The 20,443-nt window shown below is 35.9% G+C and overlaps 1 protein-coding gene across 1 annotated transcript in view; it reads right to left on the bottom strand.

The window, feature by feature from the left end:
* Phb2 (prohibitin 2) overlaps window positions 1-20,443 on the bottom strand; it is a 204,675-nt gene that overhangs the window by 173,619 nt on the left and 10,613 nt on the right. The window lies entirely within an intron of this gene.

The following is a 20,443-nucleotide window of genomic DNA, read 5'->3' on the forward strand; positions in this document are numbered from 1 at the left end:
ATCACAATATGAAACGGAAAAATATAAGAGATGTGACATAGATTAAAACCTTCCATTATTAACGGATTACGTGGATTTTACATCAAGTTGCATTATTTTAGTCACCAATTTCAATTTAAAACATTCGCAGGAATAACTGTACTTAAATTTTTCACAATAGATTATTAAATGGGTAGGCTGGAGAAGTGCTGGATTGAAAAAAAAAAAACATGTAACAGAGTATTGACAGTATGATATTTCAGCATATTACAGGTAAGAAGAGGACAATAGTTAGAACCCTTTGTGAGTTTGTTCGCTGTGAGGATGGAGACCAGCAGCGCTCCAGTGGATTTTTCTTAAGACCTAAACGTGTCGGGAGCCAATTGTTGTGCCGTGATACGTACGGACTTGGCGACATAAATATTTATTGTAACTAATTGAGAGCTCGTCGCACTTTGCAATTTAAATACATAAAAGTTAATGCAATACGTTATTCATGAAAAATTTAATGATTGGCTGACAGGTAACTCTAGTATGTCTTTGCTTTAGTTACAAAAAGCAAAGTGTACATTGTGTACAGTCGTCGTCGTCGGCACAGCGGCTGCAATCGACAACTACACACAGAGAGACTCACACATACATACACATGTATATGCCCATAACCTTTTTGTGTCATCTGCATCATCGCCTTTCATATTTGTTGGTGATACACAGCACTGTGATAGGTCAAAAATTTTTTTATGGAAAACTCATTACACAAACTTTTATATACTATAAGTGCAGAGTACCACGAGCTCTCAATTAATTGCAATGAATATTCATGTCACCGAGTCCGTATGTATCACGGCTGTAGCGTGGGCGACTATTTAAATTTCAATTTGTATGTCGCAATGAGAGTAAGACCTTAGGGGTAAGCGTCGCTCTCAATATTAATATTGTTTATTGGTTATTTTATGAGTTGTTAGTAGTGATGTAAATAAAAGATATTCATTACAGGAAAAAACCTTTCGGTAAAAAACCTGTTTTATTGTTCGTGTTAATATACAAGAATGTGATACAGTCGTTAATAATAACCGATATAGCGATCGTTCTTGTGAGTATGTATGTGAACATGTGTATGTTGCATGAGGTGAAAATGTACCTTAAAGTCGTGAGCTTCGAAAGCTTCCCAAGGGGGAGAGTCTGATTATGCAAGCTGGCGCTCGGCTTTCTCGGGTCTGCTGGCCAGGCAGGACCGCATTTTCGTCGCCACGAAATAATTTGAGTCTCGCGGGGAGACGATGATGAAGTGTAGTGAGCGCCCTCGTTTGATCTCGTTGGGAGACGGTAGAAACTTTTTCGTCGATGACGATGAGACGTCGAAGGAAAAAATATAACGATCCAAAGCTCTAGGTTAGATTGCTAATATCGTGACACGTCCGTTCTGTTCTAAAGCCCCAAGGAAAGTGAAGTTTAACGCGCAAAAAACAAAAAGTCTCGCAAGCCACCGATAGTTACTTTTTTATTAGCGATATATGATGATGAAGAAAATAAGACGCGCGTTTTGTTAAACATTTGCCGATCTTCAAAATTCGAACATTTATACTGATCTATGAAACAACGGCACAACAATCTGCTCACGACACTTTTGGAAAAATCCGCTGGAGCGCTGCTGGTCTTCATCCTCACAGCGAATAGAGAGACAAAAGATAGACTTTTAGGGGTGAAAAACATTTTTTTTTTTTTATATACAGATAATAAACTTAGGCTGAAATTTCACAAAAGTATACATTTTAATGACCACAAGTTATGAAAAAAAGTTCAAAGTTCTTTTAATAGAACTAAAATTTACAGCTTGAATCCCTCATAAAAGCACTTTTGTAGCAGAGTTTAGACAAGACTTAAATTTTGCTTGCAATAAAAAAAAACACCATGTCGTACGTCATACAAATAGCATTGTGTTCTACTGCTTTGTACTTCTGAGCTCAAGTTTTAGAACCACGACATACAACCAGAAAATAAACCAGAAGCTAATGACATCAAACTATCTGTGAGGAATACTTGTACAAAAAGAATAATTTTAACACTCAGGGTGTTTCATGGTATATTTGTGAAACAAAAAGTGTTTACTAATTTTAGTAATAAGCACCTTAAACCGTCTTAGTCACTAAAACCATTGTATCGGACTCAACCTTTATCAAATCAAGATAAGTCTCAGTAGTACAAAAAGTTATAAATACATGTAAAAATACATTTTTGGTGTGATTAATCCTAAACAGGGATATTTTAGGTCAAGTAAAAATTGTTCAAGTAATAAATCAGTTTAAAATAACACTGTTTCAATTTCAAGGCAATAAAGTATTGGATTTTGTACTTTATGAATCATTGATTTACAAAAAGATTTTATGTAATAACAACATTATTCGTTATTTTAGTCTAGTTCTAAAGTTAGTTTGACTAGTGTATTTATTACTAGTGTATTAGAGTTCTAAAGTCATTAGTTGAACTAGCAAACTGCTTGAACAGCAGCATAACTTTAGATGGCGGAAAAAATCATAACAACAGGGCAGATTACTATTTCAATATTGTATGACATGGCTACTATTAATGTTACTAAAACTATATTACTAAAACAACGAAAGTGTTTAATGGTAACGGTATAAAATTTATTTTAATTTAATGACAGTAGAATAGAGCTTGATCAGTATGTGATAGCGCGCAGTGACAACTTATACTAAACGAAGGCTGGTTTATTTCAAAGCATCGAGCAAGTAACTATTGAGATCGAGATAATTGATATATAGTAGAATAGGCACTTGGCTCTAAAAAATCAAGCATTTTAATAGGTTCATCACTATTTATTTAGAAAATAAGAACGTAAGATTCATATGAGCCAAGATAATTTTAGGGCACCCCGGCAGATGTGAATGTTTTGTGGTCGTCAGATTAGTTCGATAGTCTGTTTTTATACTAATTACAAGTAAATATATCCTTACAAAAAGTATATATACACACACACACACACATATATCTTCCAATATTATATAGTTAACTCAGTGGGGCATTCCACACAAACCCCCAACCACCCCCTATTTTCCCCCCACCGCCCCCCCACAATATAAGGTAAAAATCCGTTATTTTCTAGCTTATTTAGACATTTCGTAGTTTTTCTCAAAACCCCCCACAGCCCCGCACCGACTCCCCACACATTTTTTCATGGCCCCCCACCGACCCCCCACAAAATATTATATGAATAGTATAGAAGTATGGTGTAAGTCTTTATTCAAGCCAGGGGGTTCAACCATTTATGGCTTCATGGGATGATAACAATGTATGTTCTAATATTTAATTAAATAGTTACAGATTACTGCACAATACTATAATCGGCTTAACTTAAATACAATCAATTGTATTTCGATTTACTGGATCCCTTGGTTTCTTTGTAAGCATAAAGTTTTTGGTGGGCTGACTTTTTTTGTTAGCATTTTGTAACGTTGCATTTTGCCAGCCCTGTGAATGTGTTAAAGTCTATTACCACATTCCTACCAAATCACATGGAAATATTGTATAGTATTTTTTCTCAAAACATCCCACATTCCCCCACCTACCCCCTATGGCCCTCCCACTGACCCCCACGAATTTTTTCATGGCACCGCCTCCCCACACCACTTTTTTACAACCTGACCATGATCATACCGTCTTTACCTATCTTTGGACAAAACTGTCTTATTGCCATGATTTATTTTATCGTCAAGAAGAAATTTAAAGTCACAAATTGATTTATAGGGGGTTGTTGCGCAAAACATCATTATTTATACAACTAAGTACGTTGAAAAACCAATTTATATGAAGTTAACAATATTTTGAAACCAAATAATAATATTGTCATAATCAATAATAATAACTAAACAATTTAATATTGTCATTGTAAATATTACATTGAATTTTAGAGCCATCATTATTATTGAGTAAGATTTTCTTTAACCTAAATTCAGTATTGCTTGCTTTGTTTGTAAAAGTTTGTTCATCAGAAATTTCTTCAATAAAAGCAACAATCGTTCTAAAAAGTAATATCAGTTTTTTATAATAACAAATGCATAAATAATAATAGTTTTAATTAAATGTATAATGAATAGTAAAATTCTTATGTCTTTATTTGCCTGATATCATTGTTATTATTTTTTTTGGTCCTCTATAAACTTTTTTTTTTTTTTTACCATTCCAGATCTAAAGTTTTGTTTATGTAATTTTTTTGTTATTTTATCAACGGTGTCTGTTTTTTCTAGACTTATTAAATATTCCAAGTATTTTTCATCATACTGAATGTAATCTATAATTTTATTGGTACAGTTTATTATTTATTAAATGTTTGTTTCATTTATAAAAAAAATAATACAATAAAATTTTTTTTTTTTACCTTTTACTTCATCCATTTTAAGTTATACAACAATTTAAATGAAATTTAAGCAACAGTTACAATTTAACTTCTAAAAAGTATCTCATTTTAAGTAACATTCCTTTTCTTAATCTACACAACACAACTATTAAATTTATTCACTAAAATCGTTGGGGTAAAACTTTATTTTTTAATATGAACCGTATAAAACAATATAAAAACCGATTAAAAAACAATATTTAAAAGACGCGTAAAAATAAAGATTCAAAGGTTATTATCTTATTGACTTTATCATGCTTTTGTTTATCTTATATATTTATTGTATGTACTGCTAGTAATGAAAAATATCATGTCAGAAAACTTAACGCTTAAAAATAATTAAAATCTTGTGTAATCGTACTTATTTCTTAAGGATTGTTTATATATTTGTAATTGAAAACTTACGCTGACTTATCACCAATTTTAAATTTAGATTTTAAATCATCTGTAGAAGTGAATGAAACTTTTTTTTTTTTTGATAATTGAAAATCAAAGCTGTTTTCATTATATCTTTTAGACATGATTTACTATTATGGAATACAAAATTATGATGAAATATGTAATATAACGTCGAAAAAATTTTATCTACAACTGTCTAATTGGTTATAAAAAACTACATCACCTAAATAATATTTGACAACATCTGACGCTACATTCAATTTTGTGTACGCTCATTATTCTGCTAATTTCTCAAAATTATTCCGTAAAAAATATTTTTAGTACACCTTTGAAAGAATTAAGAATTATAAATTTAAATAGTCAAATGGATAAGTAAGTATGTACTAATTATTATAAAAAAAAAAAATACTTATAAATCTCAAAAAAGTTTTTTCGAACAATGTAAGATATATACAATATTATTTTTTTTCAGAATAATTAACTTACGTAAATGTGAATATTGCTCGTATGTTTTTGGTAATGAGGAAAAATTAATGGATCATGAAAAGAAGTATAAGAATTTATTTTTTGAATGTAAAGAATGTAACATCATCGTAAAATCAAAAAGTCATTATTTGCGACATACATTGGAACATAAAAATGGTAAATTTTTAACGTGTATTATCTGTGGGAAAAAATTTAAGAGACAAACACATTTACGACGACATGAAATGACTCATCAGTCTGATGATAATATAGTATGCTCAGAATGTGGAAAAAAATTTTGAAGAAATGATTGATTATTAAGACATTATAAAAGCATTCACAAAACTGTAAGTAAAAATATGTTTAATATCATTAATTAACATGAATAGAATATTGGATTTTATTAAAAAGTTTAAATTTTTTTATTTCAGATAACTTGAATGTTTTAAGATAACTTAATGTATCAGGAATCAGAAATTCCCACCAAAAATTTGATGTGGTGACGTCAAATTTATCATATTCCAATATATATCATTTTCCAACAATTACTTTACTGTGTAACTGAAAAAGTTAAAAATAAATAAGAATAAATACACAAAAATTGTAAAATTGTATTTCTTATAAAATAATTTTATAAATTTCTTATAAAATTCGGAAGTTAGGGGGTTGGCGCGCAGTGCGCGCAGGGGGGCATGAGCCTCACTAGTGTGTATATATATATATATATATATATATATATATATATATATTGTGATACGCTAGCCGGGGATTACGACTAGCGTATGTGTGTGGGTTTTACCTTAATCTTTTTAGTCATTTATAGCAACACTAAGTATAATATTACTAGCAGCCCCCCGTCTCGGCTTCGCCCGAGACTTACTAAATAAAACACCGCAGTGTGTTGACATGTAATGTAAAACATTTTTAGTTAGAAAATTTTACACATATTCCCGATACATCTTAGAACAAAAATCTTCTTATTAAAAACATATTTTTTCGGAATCCATATAGTTTATTTGGTCAAATAATAAGGTGTAAAAATTAAAAAAAATAAAAATGCTGAAAAGTACCGTGCGTTCTTTATGCCATAAAATAATCGATGGCTATAAGAAGTTGTTAATTTACAGTTTCTTCTGTGCAATTCACGAAAAGGGCTATTTTTTAAAGCTGTTAAGATTTTAAACCCCCAAAAAATTTATATTTAAAAAAAATTGTATTTTCTCATATCTCACAATTTTATTACCAGAGCAACAAAGTCCTGGACCTTAAACCCAACATTTTTATTGCCACAAAAACAAAAATACATTTTCTACTTATTTAAAAATCTGAAGTAGGATCTTTAAAGATTTCAGAGATTGCTGTGAGGGTACAATGAAAAGCTGATCTTTCACGTAATGGACTCTTTAGTTGTTGATTTTGACGCTGCTGTTTGAATCTCGATAAATATTCTGCGTCAGTTTCTTGACGCCTCAAATTGAATTCATTAGACACATTTGAAGTTTTCTTTCCAATATACCCTTTTGCGGCTAATGGCATGCTTACGACTTTTATGACCCCTAAAGGCTATTTTCAGTCAACTTTGTTAATTTTAATACATTTGCTGGCTAGGTAGTTCGACGTCCGATGGCCCTAAAAAAGACCGGTGAGCTTCCTAAGTTAACTCTTTCTTGACTGCAGTTAACAGGAATTGTGACTGCTTGGATACCTCAGGGTAATCTTCTCTGGCTTACTGTTGAAGACCCAGACTGATTGGGAGAAAAATTACTAAGTCCGAAGCTTTGGGGCTAGTTGTAGTGCTCTTTCCCAACGTCTCCCGGTATAACGTCGAAGACGTTGGTGTCTAAAGCACCTTTTTTATTTGCAGATTCAGTTGTTTTGGTGATCTTAGATGGGGAGATTGGTTAGTGATACTTGTCCAGCGGAGGCGGTCCCGTTGGCTCAATTTTTTTTTCCTTCATAGCTGTTATAGGTTTGCCCAGCGCAGACCTTGGAGAGGATCAGTGATTCCTGGTTAAATGCTTAGAGTTAAGAGGGTAATATAGAGTCGTCGGTCACCGGGTTTTCCAGGCTTGCAAAGAACAACTCCGCAGGTGACGTCTGCCAGTGAATAGCTGACTTGGTTTAATAGTGCCCGTCTTTAGTTTATATAGTCTTTTGGTCGACGAATCGCTTCCGGAAATGGTAATAAAAATGTATTTGTTGGCAAGGTAGTTTACACTAAGGTGGCCCCTAAAAAGAACCGATGAAATTGATGGTTAAGTAGGGAACGTAAATACTTATAATGGCCCTAAAAAGCGCCAGTGGTGAAACTTCCAGGCTATTCTTTATTATTATTCCTAATGATGAAGAGCTTGCTACGGTTGCTTGATTCTTACCCTGGGAGTCTCGATGTACGGAGACTTGATTCTTACCCTGGGAGTCTCGATGTACGGAGACTGTGATGGAGGGAGGTACGCCGCTGACCAAAGAATATCTCGTCTCGGGTCGTCCCCCGGATAACCAACTGCTCATTTTTAGACGGGAACATGTGGGTAAGCGCATTGAGGACGCGACGACCAAGAAGGTAGCCGTTGTTGCTGCCCGTGCCCCTCAGAGCTGTTTTTCCTTGCTTACATTTGAAGCCACAAATTCTCTAACTGCACCAGGTGGGATGGAGGGACTGCCACACAACTCTGAAGAGTTGGTGCAGATTGTGCTCTGGCTAGATATGTCTCCTGGTATTCTGGCAAAGACCGCATCGGTTGGAATTAATTTTGTTTCTTTTGATCGCACTCGTCGAGATTCAGGGTGAATGGACACTTAGGTCCCTTTCCCCTTAGAGAAGAGTGTCGTCCGTAACCGGGATACCCAGCTGCAAGACTATTATCTGCATTCTCAATACAGCTCGTTGAGTTGCCGAAGCTCGACTACAACACTATGGAGACGCTCCAGCCTATTATAATCACACTTATTCAATTATGTTGCGAGTAGCTTCGATTTTATGTCGACGCCACCTAGCGGATTTTACTGAACTAAAGTGGAAAGCTGGCGTGTTTTTGCAAAACTTTGAGCTCATTTATTGCTATTGTTATTAAATTTTTTAAGATAAAAACTATACTAAAACCATCTAGGAAGTATCATGAATCAGTGTTCAAAATTTCAGCAAAATCGGTTCAATAGTTTTCGCGGTTAGCGATTACAACGGTTTTAGCGACTTAGCTTTATATATTAGTAAGATATTTAGATTCTACTAGGGAAAGGGACCGGGATTCAGCTGGCAGTGTACAGTGCTGACTGCAGCAGCATGTAGTGCAATATAGCAAGTATCGTGGACTAGCTTTTTATGACCTATGTAACGGCACTAGTCTGCTGCCACTACAATCAGCACGGCGCACTTCCAACTAAAAATAATACTTTGCGTCTAGTTGTGAACTGAGTGTTTATAAAAATCCACCTAATTACTGAAATATAAGATTCTAGTGGCACACCACGAGGACGCTTCCTATGATGTGGCTTACTAATCTATGTATTGCTATACGTAAATAACTTCCGTAGGGGTGCTTCGGGTTGACTCTATTTAAACATTTAGTGATGGGTAGTTATGGGAGGACCACTTTCACTCACTGCATGCACAGCACTAAGATAACCTGGTGTCACCTACCAGTTCAATATTTCGGCCGGACTAATCGTCTTGTTCCCGGCGATGCTGCGTGTGTCACGAGCAGTGGAGAGCTTGGACGACCTGGTTAACGTCGTAGAGGTTGTGTGTTGGCACTAGCTTGCAGTGTTGCGGCTATTTAGTGGCTCGGCAGGCGAGAGTCTAACGTTGCCACGTCGTGCAGCACCAGTACCAGCCTCGCAGCGAGCCCAAGTGTCTATCCTTGTCTCGCCACGCAGGCGCAACGTACTCTCTACGGTCTGCCACACACACCACCCGACACGGCCTCACCGGTCGACCACCGCTACCAAGCTATCTCCCAATACACTGACAGCTATTGCTCACGGACCTACAGCCTACTTTCATGATATTTCTCATCTCATAAGGTGCTTTTGTAGGACCATGGGAGGGAGAGTCAAGCCGAGCTCTTAGATTGTTTGTATTATTACGGCCTCCGGGCCTTGTATCGAAATTCCGCGTGTTATACTTAGTAAGTCACATACACGAGGGAAAAAAAGAGCTATCTTTGAGACTCTCGCTGTTTATTCGCGATGATAAGGGCTCTGTGACGTGCTTATACACACCTTTGATTCGCCACGTCACAATATATATATACATCTCCGTATATTATATAGATGTATTGACGAAAGTGAGTATCAGCCCCTCACGCCCCCCCCCCCCCCGCTCCCCCTCAGCTACCCCTCGATTTACGTAGTTATTTGCTTGTTTTAACGTCATTTTTAATCAAATTATATTTGAGTGAGCTCCCCCCCGCTCTCCCTCACTCCCCTTCTCCCTCCCAATAAAATACTTATTTATCTAATGTTTTACCATTATAAATGTTAAAAAATATACGCAATTTAGTACCTAAGTCGTACCTCGTTCTTAGGGGTTTTTTAAGTCACTGATCATAGGTCTCCCTCTGTCTATTCGCTTCCCCTTACTCACTATGTGTCTCTGAAGTACCATTATTTGTTTAACTTGATAGAACTTTTACATTTCAAATCTCTTTCTAGTCCATGTCTACTTTACCCAAATATAAAATTCTTGATTACTTGAGGACTTTATTAATTTAAAGACAGAATTCAGAAAGAGGTATAATTAAATAGACAAACACAGTTAAGCTTTTAAAACAATAATTCATTCTGTTAGCTTAATGTTGTGACCTTTTATGTCTCATTTTAACCCATCTGTTCTTTTAAAACCCTCTCCACATTTTTCTCATCTTTGTTTTTCATGGTTTTTATGAATTAACATACGTCTGTTTTAATGTGATGATCTTTAAAGTTACATATTTTTTAATTACTGAAAAATTTCTAGCCAAACAACATTTTTAATTTCTGATTTATTCTCGGATGCAATTTGGATAAAAACTCTTTTTGGATTCTTACATCTTAATAAAGCAACGTATAATTGTCCGTAAGAGAATAAAGGTTTTTTAATATACAATCCTAAAGAATCAAAACTCTGTTTTTCTGATTTTTTAATAAATATAAAACATGCTAATACAAAGGGAAACTGTTTTCTACAGCAGACAAAAGGTAATGATAATAAGGTGCCAGTATTCAATGTTATTCTAGGAATATAAACTTTGCTTTTTTTTCTCCCATAATTATTTCTGCTTCTATAATATACTTAAATAATTTTGTTATTTTTAATCTTGTGCCTCTACAGAGACCGTCTGATATATTTAAAGTTCTTATTAAGACTACTATAGCATTTACTTTTAATTTTAATTCGTGTAATGGAAGACCCTCTCTAATTTTATTTTAAAATACTATTGGAAAATTAATATTTATGTTAATTTAATTATGTTAAGTTAATCATATGTTTTATCAACTCCTTTGTGAGTCACGTATTCTGCTGTTGTGAACTAATTTTCAGCCTGCATTGATAAATACACGAGTAATGTCGTTAATTTGTCTACTCAATCTGTTAGTGGGGGGTTGGTGCGCGGAGCGCGCAGGGGGGCGTTAGCCCCACTAGTATATATATATATATATATATATATATATATATATATATATCAAAAAGTTGCAAGACTAGATTCGTTCATCAACCCTCCTGTCCTTCCTTGTCACCCCTCAAAATTTTAAATTATTCTTTCAGCTCCCCCTCGAAATTAGAGTGTAACATCGGCGCAACATATTATTTGGGTCTAAACTTGCGATTAACAACCCTGGATAGACATAGGGCACGTGGGTGAGCCGCGGGGCAAAATAATTGTCAGGAGTACGTGGCAAGAAACTCGCACTATAAGTCAGGTCAAACCCGAGCAAAAGGGGTCACAAATATCTTCGAGCGAGAGATCGAGGTTTGAACCGTTCGGAGCGGCTTCTGTGCTGAACCACGATGCACTTACTCGCGATACACCTAGAGGTTGTCACTACTACCTGAAGCAATGATATGCACTCTAGTAGAAAACAGAAGATGTCTCGTTTCGCGATCTACCTTAATTCTTTAAGACTTTTTAAACCAAACCTTACCCTGCAATTGGATTTAATAAGGCAAAATTCAGAACAAAGGTCCTACGTAAAATGATAAACATTGTTTATTATTTTGGAAACAATGTATCAAAATCGAAATTATAGAAAAAACCAAAAAGTGGGGAATTATACGGCGATTTTCCAACATTTGCATGAGACGAAAACACTTAAGTTCCGACTTCTGGATTTTATAACACGAAATCCATACCGAAGGCCTTGCTGAAAAAAATATGCATTGTTCATTATTATGTATCAAAGTATCCAAGAAAAAAACATCAAAATAGCCATTTTTTATCATTTGTGTGGATCGAAAACAACTAAATTTCGTTTCTTGGCTTTTATAATTAGAGGTAGTATTACATCTCAAATTCAGATGTAGAGTGAACAGTAGACAATTTTCAAAAATTTTAAGCGCGTGACGTTAGTACGATTTAAACATTGTGACCGGATAAATCGGTCACAGAGGCGCGAGAAACATTTCAAGTGTGATACGATCTAATAGAAGTAGTAAACGAGCAAAAGTTAGGAGAAAGAGAGAACAGGAGATAGAGAACTATTAGAGGGTTAGGAGAGTGTGGAAGAAGCAGGGAAGGAGAGTAGAAAAAAAAGAGAATAAATAAGCCAAAACAGAATAGAAGAAAAGACGGAGAACGGAGAAGGAAAAATCGAAAATAACTGAGGGAAAGAGAAATTTGAGGAGAAGAAGAGAGCTCAGTTCGCAATTAGCTGAGAGGCGAGGAGTTGACCGAGGAAGTGTAAGGCAAGGAGTGCGGGTCAATGCGACTTAGGCCACGACGTGATTTCGCACCAAGGTTAAAATTTGCAGAGATTTTCCTCGAATTTGCCTTAACATATTGACGAATACGTATCTTTGAACGAAAAGATAAGAAATCGTTCTAAGACAGTGGACTTAAAACCAACCTCTAGCTAAAGGATTATTCACCGGCGCTTCAACGCAACCACCAAGAATTGCAAAGAATCATCCCACACAGAGAAGGAACCCCTAAACACGATTAATAACAAGAAAAGAACAAGTTCTTTCCCTCAATATTTGAAGTATATAATTATGCAATTGACAGATAACAATGCGTTGTAATAATTGATGGCGAATTAAATAGCGATAAGTGAGGGCGGGAGTTTTTTTTTCATTTTGTCAAGTGTTTTATTTATGAAATTGTATCATTCGACATTATAATAAATAACAGATTGGATAATCCACTAAACTGAATTAGTTGTAGAATACGTCTTTTAATTTTGAGTTGTGTTTTGATATTTAAATGTATATATGTATAATAATATTTTTTTTGTAATTTTTTTTCTGCAATCACCAGACAAATCAAGATTATTTACAGCAAGTATACGGCTGAGTAATTTTATTTGATGCCATGAATATAATGAGTACGCTATTAGTTTTTTGTAGAAATATTTGTTTTATTTTTGGACTAATCAGTAAATATAGTAATCTCCAAACTACTGTTTATATTATACGGGTGTTATAACTTTGAACTTTTAAAAGCTATATTTTCGTTTCGGTACCGCTGGGCCTTCTGAAATTTCAACAGTTGATCATAAATATACCTAGTAATACATATAAAAGTTTGTGAGACATTTCATTATCTTGTCATTGCATGAACTACTACCCTAAAATTGGTAACGAATAGATTGTAATAAAAGTTGATAAATATCGTTATACTTGACAAATTGTTTTTGCGTGTAATCGCAGTATTCTTACTATCTAACACAATATACTTAATTTGTTTTTTTAAGTAATTAAAAAAAAAAATTTGTTGAAGTATGGTACGTTAAACGGTTACTTGATGGAAGAAAAACAAAAACATTTGACAGTTTATTGCTGCAGTTTTTATAAACTGTAAGTTACTATCATTCTACCACGAACAATCACGGGAAAATATGTATAAGTATTGATTCATTTTATTTTATTATTTATTAATAAGTAAATAAGTAAATAAATAATTACTTTACTGTCTTTATTTAGTACATTATTAATGAATATCAAATTTTTAAACAAGCTGGTTTAAAATACAACATAAAGTCAATTGTGATTAATAAAATTAATGAATTGTAACAGTATTTGTCGAAAAATTTTTTTTTCATCCCAAAAAAGTCTCACTTGGGGCCATTTGCAATCGATAGAAAATCATCGATAACGTGATAACACACTGTCTCTTAAAAATAGATTTCTTTCCCTTACAAAAATGTTACGGAACTTATTATATTTTTGCAGACGCGCACCGCCAAAGAAAACTGAAATTTCTGCTGTAATCGGCCCAAGCTGCTATATACTTTTCTTTTTCTCCACACCGTTTAGACGCTCCTCTCTCTCTCTCCTGAGCTATCAAAGAGGCAAGAGCGCACGCACGAGTGGTGGGGGAACTGCTGCTGCTGGCCATCCACTACTATATACGTACATATATCCTCCATCTCTTGGAGTTTTGCATTAACTTTTTCACGGCAGTTTTACTCAAGATTTCATGTTGGTCAAAATCGAGTAAACAATTCTTTTAAGCGTATTTTTGGCTCATCTTTCCAATGATGATGAGCTGTTTGGCGATTCAACTTATCGTTAGTGAAATATAAGCGTCTCTATGAAACCGCGATTTTCGCAATGAAGCCGAAGTAGAGGTACTTTTTTACTATTTCTCCTGTGATCGGCGACCTCAACAACGTAATGTATAGAGTTTTCACTGTAATAGGAGCAATGTAGGCTTCAAGCTACGTCTCCTAGACTATACATTATATTATGAAGAATTGGAGAACTGACTGGTAGACCAGTAGAAGTGGAAGAACTTGCATTGTACACATCAGACTCGAATACGAAAGTCCGTACAAACGCGAATAAAAGATAGACACATCATTGTGTGAATCTATATACCATCAACGCTTGCTCGCTTGTATGCTTGCTTGTTTCACGAGTTAGAAATTGGATGGCCAAAAGCATGTTTTGATTGCGCCAAGAGCAGATTCAAGCTTCTGTCAGTCTAAGCTAATTATTTTATACCGCATGCATTTTTTCCTTAAGTAGAGTACTTATTTTAAAAACTGTAATCTTTTATAATTTTTTTGTAAGGTACATTTTTATATTGTTGTTATATTGATAAAATTATGTTCTCTTTTTTCCTCTGAATCTTTTATTTCTGATCTACTCTTATCAATCAATTTCCATGTTTTCTTGCTCAACTAAATGAGTACACAAATTCTTAAAAAAATATATTCATATGCAAAAACGCTAGTGTCTATCAAAATCTAACATAATTGCATAAACAATGTTATGTTTTCAGATAGCTACAAAGTTTTTTTCATATTATATAAAATGAGGTTGTAGTTTCGAAATTTGTAAAATGTTTCTATTTTTTTCCATTAAGTGCACGTTCAACGCGGTTCAACGTACCATACTAAAACAAATTTTTTTTTTTTAATTCTAAACAATACTGAATTTGGTATGCTGTGTTTACACGAAATTGGCAATTGCACGCAAAAAAAATTTATTAACTACACGTCAACGTTGGCTTACGTTATCCTATCCAATTATTATCAACTTTAATTACAACCTATTAGCATTAAACACATGCAATATAGTATACATACGGAAATCCAACATCGATAGTGATGACATCAAGAATCTCGAAGTATACACTGCATACAACGATAGTCTTGATGTAGCACCACTGTTCTTCTTAATTCTAGATCTTAGAAAAATTTACATCCCGAATCCCGAAGTAAATATTTTGGATATGCGCTGTTCGGGTACGCAGTGACATATTAACCTGGCGCACTTACCTATACTGTCAACTGAGCAACCAAACAGCGCATATTATTCAAAATATTACCCTCGAGATTTGGGATGTAAATTTTTTTTACATCTAGAATCAAGAAGTACAGTGGTGCTACATCAAAGCTATCAATGTATGCAGTGTATACTTCGAGATTCTATTGACATCGGATTCAAGTGTGTATAGTATCTTGTGTGCAGGCTATCAACGTATACTTTGTCATAAAAATGTGTGTCACGTTCAACGGCGCCTTCGTTCCGTGTTTTAAGGTGGTAGTTCATGCAATGATGAGATGACAAAATGTCTCAAAAATTCAAGCAAATAATGCTTGGTAAAAGTTTGTGTCAAAAGTCAGTTTTTTTCGCTGGAGGTTTGGTAAAAAAAGTGTATACATCACGTGGGACAAAGATAAATAAACCTCAGAAAATACAATGATTATCGTCGTTGGCTTTACCTCAAGCGTCAATCGCATGTATTCTGAACAAGCTGTTGTTTTATCATTTTTTTCTATTTGTGGCTTTACTTATATCTTACAGACAGAAATGTTGGATACAAAATAGTTATAGTTTTTAGATCTATGATCTTTACATTAACTTTGTAATCTAAAATGTAAACGAGTAAGTAAGATGGGGAAAACGATAATTTTGCAATTTTTCGGCATTTTCTGCGTTTCAGAGTGTGTTCAGATGGATAGTTACCTGCTCGTCATCCTCAAAGCGTCGATCTAATAGACTGTATGATTTTGATGAGCACTGGATTGACAGGAAGAAGAAAGGAAAAATTATGTTTCCACCTTTTTCTTGACATTTCCAATCACTAGATATTTCTCCTTTATTTTCACCAATTTTCACCATACAAACAAGTTAGCGCGTTACACAAGAAAATTATCTTCAATTAACACTTCTTGAGTAGTTTTACGTTTGTACAACTTATCGATTGGTCACTCAAACTTAAACAGTTAAAATTCACACCCTTACCTTCTGCTCTCTTCTCGCAGCATACATGAGAGAGAGAGAGAGAGAGAGAGAGAGAGAGAGAGAGAGAGAGAGAAACAGAGTTTGCGGCAAAGAGTACGAGAGAAGTAGAAATAACTTGAATCTTAAAAAGAAAACCGAACAGCACACTCAGCCCCACAGTTAAGGCCCTCTGGCCGCGTCTTACACAGAGCAACACAAATGCCTGGTTCGTTCGATGTGCAGATGGCAACTGACTTATCCAGCCTTTCTTTTTCGCTCGTACTCGTTTGGCACCATTTGGCAGCGGCGCCTACTTTATGGATTGACTTCCCCCTTACCTTCTCTCACCAAGCACCCATCTGAACAAATTCCCCCCTTAGCTTGCAACTTGTAAAACAAGAACGAGCCAAATTAACACTTAGTCGTTTTCCAACAACAAAATAAGACGATGAGTATAGGACAATAGGACGGGTGAAGGTTGAGGAACTGGTTTTTATGGAGGCGATACGAACCAATGACTCCTTACTGGAAGGAGTATTCTCAGAATTCATTAACACAAAGTGGTCAGGGCGAATTGAACGAGATGGTTTTTACCATTTTGCTAGCGTCTGTAGAGATGTAAGGTATTCAGTTGACCAAGCCTTCCAAAACTGCTGAGAAAGCTTTGCAATAAACTGCCAGCGTTGAAGGGTTCACTCTTTCCTTTTTCAAGTTTGCCTCGGGTATGACAGAAAGCTTCTTTCGTAAGGTTAAAAGGAAGGCAGGCGTAAGAACTTCCAGACTGTCAATTTCATTAATTAAAGGAACCAGTGGGAGAGAGTTTAAAAAGCTTCAATTCCATACAGCAAGGTGGAATATCCAACGAAAGTGTGGGGACCTGGTCACCAATAACTCTTTTTTGGTGATACTTGGCCGATTTTACCGCAGCCTCTCAAAGACTGCCAAAGTAAGGAGTAGCAGCAGGATTGTATTTCCATGCAGTTTTCATGTCACTCAAGTATACTCGGGAATAAGATTGACCGAAGTCCTGAAAGATCTGCGCTAGTTGTCTTTCAGCTACAACAAATTTAGTGCCTTGGTCACTGTATAATTCAGCACAATAACCTCGGCGAGTTGTAAATCTAATAAAAGCCGCGATAAATAAGTCCGCCGTATATTTTTCTACGATTTCAAGGTGGATAGCTCGAGTACTCATACACATAAAAACGGCTATCTAACCTTTCGTGGTAATACAGCCTCTAGACTGAGACAAACGGACCAACAGGTTCTGCATAGTCAATTCCTGTCCTTGTGAAGGCGGGCATGGGTAAAACTTGAGGAGTAGGGAATGAAATCATCATTTACGATTGAGTACGTCCTCGGTATCTCCTGCACGCAACACAACTTGAAGGGATCGGACTTATAGTTCAAAGACCACCGATAATCCAAAATTCTTTTTGCATATTTACCAGCATGGTTCGAGGGCGTCCGTGTAAACATCGTTGGTGAAAGGAACGAATCACCAGAGTGATACAAAGCTCGTCTGGCAACAGGACCAACGAGTGTTTAGAGTCAAAGCTACGTTTGGATCGTTGCAATCATCCACCAATGCGGATCAAAGTATTATCGAGGACGGGAGCTAACTTGTTAAGCTTACATCCTGAAGGCAAGGGTTTTTATTGATCAATGGGGAGATTGACATTAAATTTCAAGATCTTGAGTTTGACATTAAAAAAGTGTTTTTGATGTAGAGAAACTCAGTAAAGTTCTGCTTGGTAGATTTCCTTAGGATTAACAAATGAGCTATGCGCTCGTTCATAAGTTGCTAACTCAAGAAACGGGAATCTTTTAAACTCGACCTTCTCCTTTTCAACTAATTTTCTTTTTAGGGTAGCGTATAGCTTTACCACAAATCGAAGACAACAAGCCGTTACTCTAGCAAGTTACTTATAATCAGAATAACGTGATAAAAGATCCCAACTGGGGTATTTGGTGACAGAAGTTTGAGAAATGGCAGCTACCTTTACCGTATCTTTAAACTTTTGGCCAATTGCACTTTGTAAATGGAGTAGTTCTGGCCCTTTACACCGTTGATCCAATAACTGAATTTGTTTTGGGTAAATTCCTCGTGATGATATGTCGGCAGGGTTGAGTTTACCCCTTACGTAATGCCACTTAGCTGAGGGAACAACAGTTTGAATGTCAAGATTATGGGTCGTGACGAACACTGGCCAATTGGAAGGAAGTTTCTTAAACCAGTGCTAAACATCCTTGGAGTCAGTCCACAAGTGAAAAGCGTCGAAGGTCTGTTCCATTTTCTTGAGGTTATAACTGATAAGCTTCGCCAAAAGATGAGCAGTACAAAGTTCCAGTAGGTGTAATTACTGCTTTTATTGGCGCAACCTTGGTTTTAGCTACTTGCAATGAAACGTAAAACTGATCACCCCTTACAACTTTAAGATACAAAACTCCGGCATAAGTCAACTTTGAAGCGTAGGCATAACTGTGAAGCTCGAGGCGTTCTCGTTGAGGATAATAGTGGTTCCGCCGGGGTATTTTTAGTATATTTACCCTTGGAAGCCCCATAAGCCAACGTTGCCATTGATCAATATAAGTGCTAGAAAGAGGATCGTCCCAATTTTGTTTCAACATCCATAATGATTGCATAAAAATTTTGCCAAAGATAATCAGGGGACTAAGCCAACCGAGCGGGTCAAACAATTTTGCAATACGGGACAATACCGCTCTTTTCATCCGAATCTTTAAGAATTTTTAATCATTACTTCGTACCAGAAACTATAGGTATCTCGCTGCAAGACGAGACCTAGTACTGTCACGACGTCGTCAGCGTCAATCAACGAGATGTTCTTGGTGGAAGGTAATTCTGGACCCAAAGATTGAATCAAACTGCGACAGTTTGAAGACCATTTACTTAGCGTGAATTTTCCTTTTTGAGCTAAGGATAAAGGGTTATCTATTTTTAGTATAGCTTTGTTTTTGCTATGAGCTCCTGATAACACGTCGTCCATATAAATCTCTTGATTTAATAAGTCAGATCCCTGTGGGAAACGATCTCGGCCTTCTGATGCAGGCTGCTTGATGACTCGACACGCTAAAAAGGGTGATCAAGCTAGACCGCAAGTTACAGTAAGTAGCTTGTAAATTCTGATTGTTGCCTCTTTCTGAAAGCACCAATAGATCGCTTAAAAAGGTTGACTAAACTCTTGTACTAAGATTTGACGGAACATCTTTTCCACATCAGCAGTAAGAGCGATGCGGTAATTGCGCCATCTCAAGAGCAAGTCTAAGAGACAAGGTAGAAGATTCTGGCCAGAGTGTAGAATATCGTTCAAAGAAATAGAACCTTTTGCTTCAGCAGAACCTTTAAAAACTACTTAGAGTTTGGTTGTTGAACTTAATTATCGAACCACATCGAGTAGCCAATCAGGCTCATTCAGACTAGGCACGAACTAGGTCATCTGCTTTAATTGAAGATACTCGCGCATAAAGGACGAATAAGTGTCATTAAGTTCTTCGTTCTGTTTGGATTTCCTTTCCATACTAAAAGGGCATAGCTTTAGAAGATTTCTGATTTGACTGAAGGATTCAGTTTGAAGGGCAAACGAACTATAAAACGACCCGACTCAGTCCTCTTAACAATATAAATTAAATGCTCCTCACAACCCTTATCTTTGGGACTAAGGTCTCCAGTGCGTTACGGAGGCTCTTCCAAGCGCCAGAACTTCTGCAAAATTTCAGAGACATCTTTCAGTGCAACACAGTTGATAGCAATAGTTTAAAAAGCAACCATGGAAGAGATAGGTCCCATCGGACCGGATAATAGCCAGCCCAAACGTGTGGCTGTAGCAACTGGTTTATCGGGTTGGCCTTTTTCATTGAGACTGAATATTGAGATCCCTGATCTATCAAAGCGCGTACTAAGAATTTGTCCCCGTTGATACTCTTGACGTGAACGAGAGCAGTACATAGAAGGATACCCGATTCTTTTTTGGGAACAACCTTGTTCATTTGGTTGACCGAAGCTGAGTTCTTTTCCTCAGATTCAACTACACTAGTTTCATCGCTTCCGTCTTCCGCAGTGTTCGTTTGGTGAGACGAAGTCATTTTTTTAGCTTATTCTGAAGTAAGAGGGAGTGATGATTTGATCTGCACTTGCTACAACGTCCGGAAAAAGGACATTCCTTAACAAAGTGAGTATCGAAACAATTCTAACATCGTTTTTCCTGAAAAACAACTTCCTTTCGATCCGCTACTGATTTTTCTTTAAAGAGTGGAAACGATCTCAGCGAATGAGATTCTTCGCAAAGAAGACAACA

This window comes from Copidosoma floridanum, unplaced genomic scaffold (genome assembly GCF_036245765.1).
Source record: "Copidosoma floridanum isolate Cflo_tuat_1 unplaced genomic scaffold, Cflo_Japanese_pri ptg000011l, whole genome shotgun sequence".
In the NCBI taxonomy this organism is placed as follows: Eukaryota; Metazoa; Arthropoda; class Insecta; order Hymenoptera; family Encyrtidae; genus Copidosoma; species Copidosoma floridanum.